Genomic DNA, 8,690 nt, shown 5'->3' on the forward strand with positions numbered 1-8,690 from the left:
TCAGTTCTGCTGTTTTCTTTTAACTTTGGTTTAAGCTTGAAATTCGAAGAGACTTAACTGCATTTGGATTAAGTAGTTATAAATATCTTCAATAATGCTTTTTTCATACAGTTGTCTTTATAGTCTTAAAGACATATTATATACCTTAAAAATTTCAAAGGAACCTGTCGTTTGCATTTTGCATGAACATGTGTCTACTTAAAACTTTTTTCGAAGTGAGTGTCATGTTTACTGACAACTCACAAAACGACAATGTGTCGATAATATTGAGAGTTGTGTGGAGTTACTGAAGCTAGATAAAAAAGATTTTTCGTACTGGTATATAACAATAAATGAAACTTGGATCCACCACTTCACTCCAGTGTGTAATTAGTTGTCGGCTGAGTGGGTAGTAGAGGAAGAACCTCACCCTAAGCTACTAAAAACGTAACAGACAGCTGACAAGGTTATAGCGACCGTATTTTGGGATGTACATAGAATTTTGTTTATCAGTAATATTGAAAAAGGAATAAACTATTCATATTGATAAGGCCTAATAGCATTGGTACGTACATAGACTTAAATCAGTATACAGCCAATACCGTAAACGGTAAGAACTCCCCCATTAGGTAAAGGAAAACCAACCTGATAGTTCTATAAACTTGGTCTAACATTACAGAATGACAGTCCGATCGGTGAGAAAAGGGGATCCGAAGATTTTTAATTTTCTTCTAGCGAATGAAGGTCACTGCCACATGAGATGGAGCACGGTTTCCGCCTCAGCCTCAGAGTCACAACTTCGACAAAAATCATTACAGGGTAGATCTAGTCTCATAGCATGACTTCTTATTTCGCAGTGTTCCGTCAGCACAGATACCGTGGTCCTCAGTAGGCTTCGCCTTAGTTGAAGTAGCTGACTAGTTCGTTTCTTATCTAAATTAAACCAAGTCAACCTAGATATTTGCCAATGTGGTTCATCAGCCCAGTATTGCTTGCGTATGCTCAAATATTTTTGTTTAATTGCCAGTTAAACTGTAGCAAGTGGAATGCCTATATCTGATAAGTAAATGTTAGGGAGAAGAGCGCCTGGCTGTTAGAGTCCTAGTCATTAGAGGTGTACCGCAATACGAATAGATTATTCGTGACTTTAAATGTAGCACGTAACTATAAAACATTAATGGTTTGTAATACAAACTTTTCATATTATATTACAAATCATTTTACATATATATACTATAATGAAATATATAAATATTTGAAAATTATCTTAAGAGGCCTTTAAATAAGCGTATTTACCAGATATCACGACGTATAAGTTGAATTAATCAGGGCGATCTTTAGAAAGGCACTATGGCGAGTCTATCTTTCGGTTTCAGTCTAGTGGAATTTGTCATATTAGCAAGAAGTCTAGCCAGCGGATGCACATGGTTTTCAAGATATGATATATGTTTCTGCCTTATTTAGCTACAACTACAAAACTGATATCATCTTAATATGATTTCAAATAGTTTGGAATTTTTATGAATTTCACATCGTTAGATACAAAACTAATATCATCTTAATATGATTTGAAATAGTTTCGAATTTTTATGAATTTCACATCGTTAGATACAAAACTGATATCATCTTAATATGATTTGAAATAGTTTCGAATTTTTATGAATTTCACATCGTTAGATACATACAATGTGTACAACATAGGCCGTGTGCGAGTTCAAGTAAATTGATGGTAAATTGAGGGAAACAGTAAATTATGTCGGTATGGCAGCAAATGTTGGTATTTACCAAATTTTCAAGTAGAGTAAATTAGTTAAAAATTAGGTAAATTAGGTGTTGCCATTGTGAAAATTTTATAAGATGTTTAATAAATAAATAAATAATTTTGAAAACTTTTAACCAGAATTAAAAAAAAGTGAAATAAATAAATATTTACACAAGTGGAGTGCAAAAAATCCCGAGGAAATTTTAATTTACTCGAACTCGCACACGGCTATAATATCTACTTTTTGCGTTAGGTTTGTGAAGAGTACAGAGAATAAATAATTGTGCAACAATAATTATATATGAAAAAAATTGTTAGTATTTACATTGCTTTAAATTGCATATTTTTAGATGGAAAGGAAATACGCAAACCGTAAACATGGAACTAATTAGAATTTAGAGAATGTCAAAATTTGCTGTTGCACATCGCACAACAATAACGAATTTTTTTTTTCATTTTTTTTTTTTTGAACACAAAAATTAAAACGTACAATTTAACATTAAAATGTGTACGCAGTGTGGAAGCCAACCGACCAACAATCTCAATAATGTAGCCTACCAAGAACACGAAACGGAAACGTGACAACGAAGGACATTTGCGTTGACAGCCGTAACCAACTTAACTCGCAACGCTGATTTCACAACTCGAGCAGCAGTGCAGAATGATTTTAGTTGTGCCATGAAAGTAATTATTTGTTAACTTAGAAAAACATTTGAATTAACAAAAAATTTTTAAATGAAATACAAAATAATAAAGAAAAATATTATATTAATCTATTAACTAAATTTCATTAAAAAATAAATAAAATAATAACGCATAATTCGTTGATTTATATTTTGGCAACTAATATTTTAATTCGAAACTCACTTCAAATTAAAAATCAAATCAAAAAATATGTCAAGTGTGAAATTTTTCATTTTTTGTTTTTGTTTTGCATTTCACATTTGCTCTTTTCCCACACCCCACACCCCGTCCATAACCAGCAGTCATTTTGGCTGCGTGATTGTGCTGTCAAAGCGTATGTTTCTGCATAAATGCCATTAGGCATGTGTGCATGCGGAATGGCATGCATGTATGTGGAGTATGTGTGACAATATATGCGACAGCACTTATGTGTGTGTGTGTGTGTGTTGTATAGTGAAGCGTATGTTTTTGTTATAATCGAAATTACCACAAGGCTCTGCTATTACTTTAGCACTCATGTATTGCACGTATGTACCACAAATGCAAATGTCCTGAAAATTTGGCGCTTCAATTAATGTAACACTTAGCTGGCAGCACTGCTGTCACTAACACCCATACAAGCGTAGCCCTTTGTCAATTGCTAACCCTCATACAAATATTGTCGTCGCATATTGCAATGTCAAACCATTTTAATATGTGTGCAGAGCAGAAGTAAGTCGATTCGTAAGTCCGGCAACGCCGTCGTTTGTTCGTACGTATGGCTAAAAATATGTTTTTCGCTACAATAATGGTTAAAATTTTTGTTTTTACTGTTGGCATTGCTGGCACTGCTGGCACTGCTTGCACTGCGTAGTGTACATACTGTACAGTGTACAGTATGAGTAAATATATCACGGAAAGTGTTTTTAAACCGGATGTACTTACCATTTAGTACATGTACACGCACGCTGGCAACATCTGCGTTCGAGGGCGCGCACGAGTATTTGCCCGAATCAGCCAAATCCGCATTCTGTATGAGCAGAAATGATGTTGTCACATCGCCCTTTTCGGTAATTACGGAAACACCGCCTCTTGACGAATCATAATTAATGACCTGAAAAATAAAATGTGAAAATGAAAAATACACTTACACTTACACTTACAAGCACAACAAATGCAATAAGAAAGTAGAAAAATATGTGAAATATTTCGCTACATGATTTTCGCCAACATTACATTAAAGAACAATTCTTTTTGTTCACGTTTCTCTTCCAGAATGTGGAAGGCCCTGATTATTTTGGACTTTTTGTTTTCGTTTCGTCTCATTAAAACACAACAGAATTTGCTGTCATTATTTCTGAAATATGCTGGGCTTTGTCATTCGATCGCTTATACAAGTAAACATTTTCAAGCTTTTCTTATTCATGTTTTTTTTTTGGTTTTCTCAATTTTTATTATAATTATTTTATATAATTTTTTTGTATTTTTTGTATATATATATATTGACCAGGGAGATTTTAATTTATAATTTGACAATTAAAAGTGAAAATGAAGTAGCGTTTTATACGATAAAATTTTAATGACTTTGGCCATTGTGGTCATTTAAATTTTAATGTTTAATTAAAAGCAGGCGCTCTTCATGCTGATACGAAAATCGGATATAAGCATCCTGACAGTTTCTTTTCTTTATGCTTGGTAAGGACATTTTAAATGTGTTTTGATTATTCCTACCAATAAAGAGAACATTTCTTTTCATTAATATTCATGAGATATTATCCAAAGTCTCTTCCACTTAACTTTTCAAGCATTAAGGAAAATTTAGTTTTCATTTAAAAGTGGATATTATGTTTTCATTAAACTATTATTAAAGTAATTTAAAATAAAATCAGTATTACATTGTAAATAGTACTTAACTATACTTAATACACTATAAACGAGGTATACTACTGTCTTTTGTATAATATTGTATACCATATAATAAGATTATATAAACTTGCACTAAATATTAATTTCAACTGCAAAAGTATACGAATAAATGCAGTTGCCATAGTGATTTCAAAATATATTATTTAAAATCAAGAAATACATGATAATTTATGTTATATCGACTATTTATTCAACTAACAATTCCAAAAGACCACTAATAATGGATATTTAGCGATACTCAGAGAAAAAGAGAGGAGACAGACATTACTAAGTCTAGGTCGGTATCAGTGGTCCAATACTTTTAAAATGCTACGATAATTAAAACACCTTATCAAGGTATTGAACAACGACGCACAGTGTGACAAAACACAAAATTAGGCGGTCATAATTCGATATTTTCGGAACTAGTAGAGATATTGATATGAAATTTACCTAAAATATAGTTTTTGAGTTGATCTTTTAAATCTAATTTGAGCCCAATCGGCTTACCGGAACTACCTGAAATTTTTGTCTAAACATGGGGATTTTACCGTGGTCCCAAGATTACTTAAAAACTATGATAGGTAGAAAGCTGAATTTTGGTGTCCGGAAAACTTACGTTATTATCTAGATTCCAACATTTTTTTAAGGTTTTCCGCCCACTGCCACACCCACCCCCCATACAAAATTTTCATTTTAAATCATTTATTATCGTTAAAAACACTTTTTGCACTTATTGGACTATATATATACCTGACTTACATAGCAACACAACTTTATGCAAAAAATGGGTGTGATCCGCCCATTAGTTCCTAAGTTATTTGCAGTTTTATGCAATTTTAGCGAAATTACGATTTTGCAAAAATTGAACCAACTTTAAACCTTTATAGCTTTTTTTACTATTTATTCAAAAATGATCATTTTTCATTTTTTTTGAATAAAAATGGGGGATAAGAAGTTAAGTTAACAAAATTATCAAGAACTAAACATTCATTATATGAAAGAATTCAAAAATTTTTAACAACAATGAGTGATATAAGAGAAAAAAAATTGTCAGATAAGATCAGATATATAATGTGCAAATTAAGCTAATGTAAACAGAAAGATTTGTTAATAATGAAGTTATTTAAATAAATATTAGTATTCATTTTTCTTTCAATATTTATGCTGCACAGATCTTACGGGATAATAATTCAATATATTGCATGCACTCACATTATAGACGATTTTTATGCTGATTTTACGATTTTTAGCTGATTTACTAAATAATCTATATATTAAACTGATTTTTAGCGTCTGTTTTGATGAAAAAAACTAAAATTCTAAATAAGTTATTGTTCTCAATAGAGATATTTTGAATGAACAGTAGTCAAATTGCAACAACAAAAATTTTTTATTATTTTTAAGTAAATGGATTTTTGGCTGACCAAAAATTTTTTTGGCTAGCTGGCCAGAGATTTTTTTCTCGTCTTAGAATTATTTCTCAGATTTAATTATAAGTAAATAAATTATATTACCAAAACAAGATAACTATTTTAGATGGCTATATTTTAATGGTTTCAATTATTATTAAAGCTTACTTTATTTTAATTTATACACATATATAACATGCATATACCCGCATTACTCAAAAAGATTAAAATTTATTCCAACTACTCAATTGAAGACAGTAAATTGCTTTACACACAATATTTTTATTTGTTCTGTCAGTAAGAAGCCAATAATAACTTCCTTCTACAAATGTAACTGAAAAATTATTAGTTTTCGAAGTAATCCAAAAACAGAATAAAAGTCAACTTAATACTCAATTTGGCCACATTTGAAGTAAAAAATGGCCAAAATTCTCCTAAGTCCTGCTCGAATCCGTTGAAGTTGCATATTTAACGAATAAACATCAACATTTGTGTTAACAATTCGCATTTGTTATGAGCATTTGAGTCCCTTTCAAGATTCTGCAGCGGCAGATAGCGTACATCCTTCCGCCCACGACGGCATACGCACATCAATTCTAATAAAAAATCAACAACGCTAATACCGCAAAGTCGTTTCCTAATCTCGACTAATCGAAAATATTTGCGAAAGCATCAAGAAGTTGCCGAAGACAAAATAAAAATCATTAAAGCAATCGAAACAAAATGTCGAGAAAGTTTCCTCGGCTAATTCCTTGTTTTATTCAACCGTACATCGTCTTGGTTATGGAGCCAGTGGAGTGAAGAGCCAGTGTGGCCATAGAGGGCTGTGGCGCTGACAACGCGTTATCAACGCATTCATTGACATAAAATTCATATTTGTATTGTAATTTTTGGCAGTTAAAAGGGAAATTATAGGCAGCTGCCAACTGAGGTTCGGTGAAAGCACAGCGTTGCGGTGGAGCAAGGTAGTGTGGAAATGTGAAAGCATGGTGGGCTACGGTGCGAACCTCAGTTGCAGCTGCCTATTAATTTCCCTTTTACTACCAAAAATTACAATACAAAATATGAAAGTTTATGTCAAATGAATGCCGTTTGATAACGCTTTCCAGCGCCACAGCCCTCTATTTGGCCACGTTGGCTCTTTCACTCCACTGGCCTCCTAAAACCAAGACGAGCTACGTTTGGAATAAAACAAGGAATTAGCCGAGGAAACTTCTCACTTTTGTTTCGATTGCTTTAATGATTTATTTTGTCTTCGGGCAACTTCTTGATGCTTTCGCAAAATTTTCGATTAGTCGAGATTTAGGAGAAACGGACTTTGCGGTTATTAGCGTGTTGATTTTTGATTAGAAATTGATGTGGTATGCCGTCGTGGGCGGAAGGATTACCGCTATCTGCCGCTGCAGAAGTCTTGAAAGGGACTCAAATGCCATAAAATTGCGAATTGTTAACACAAATGTTGATGTTTATTCGTTAAAATATGCAAACTTCAACGATTCGAGCGGACTTAGGAGAATTTTGGCCATTTTTATCAAATGTGGCCCAAATGATAATTAAGTTGACTTTTATTCTGTTTTTGGATTACTTCGAAAACTAATAATTTTTCAGTTACATTTGTAGAAGGAAGTTATTATTGGCTTCTTACTGACAGAACAAATAAAAATATTGTGTGTAAAGCAATTTACTGTCTTCAATTGAATAGTTGGAATAAATTTCAATCTTTTTGAGTAATGCGGGTATATGTATGTTATAAAGTAAAATAAAATAAGCTTTAATAATAATTGAAACCATTAAAATATAGCCATCTAAAATAGTTATCTTGTTTTGGTAATATAATTTATTTACTTATAATTAAATCTGAGAAATAATTCTAAGACCAGGAAAAAAAGATCTCTGGCCAGCTAGCCAAAAAAATTTTTAGTCAGCCAAAAAGATCTTTGGTCAGCCAAAAATCCATTTACTTAAAAATAATAAAAAATTTTTGTTGTTGCAATTTGACTACTGTTCATTCAAAATATCTCTATTGAGAACAATAACTTATTTAGAATTTTAGTTTTTTTCATCAAAACAGACGCTAAAAATCAATTTAATATATAGATTATTTAGTAAATCGGCTGTTCCAAATTTTAATACAAAAAACATAAAAATCGTCTATAATGTGGGTGCATGCTATATATTGAATTATTATCCCGTAAAATCTCTGCAGCATAAATATTGAAAGAAAAATGAATACTAATATTGATTTAAATAACTTCATTATTAATAAATCTTATTGTTCACATTAGCTCAATTTGTACATTATATATCTGATCTTATTTGACAATTTTTTTTCTCTTATATCACTCATTGTTGTTAAAAATTTTTGAATTCTTTCATATAATGAATGTTTAGTTCTTTATAGTTTTATTAATTAACGCACAAAACTTTTTATCCCCCATTTTTATAGGTTTGCTGGTATTTATCTATGTTAAACAGCTGTCTAAATTGAAAACTCTGCCATATCGGAGAAATAATTTAGACTATAGATTATAAATATTGTCAGACAAAAAAAAAATGTTACAGAAATATTTCAAATATTTTTGGAGTTATCTCAGAGTTATTATTGAACAACCGTCGTAAATATGTACTGTCCAGCCAGCACTCATTGCACATCAACTCTTTTATTTCTATTATATTTCTAAAATTTTAGTTCGCATACATATACCTTGATAAGGTATTTTAATTATCGTAGCATTTTAAAAGTATTGGACCACTGATACCGACCTAGACTTAGTAATGTCTGTCTCCTCTCTTTTTCTCTGAGTATCGCTAAATATCCATTATTAGTGGTTTTTTGGAATTGTTTGTAGAATAAATAGTCGATATAACATAAATTATCATGTATTTCTTGATTTTAAATTATATATTTTAAAATCATTATGGCAACTGCATTTATTCGTATACTTTTGCATTTGAAATTAATATTTAGT

The sequence above is a fragment of the Teleopsis dalmanni genome, chromosome 1 (assembly GCF_002237135.1).
Source record: "Teleopsis dalmanni isolate 2A chromosome 1, ASM223713v2, whole genome shotgun sequence".
NCBI classification, from domain to species: domain Eukaryota; kingdom Metazoa; phylum Arthropoda; class Insecta; order Diptera; family Diopsidae; genus Teleopsis; species Teleopsis dalmanni.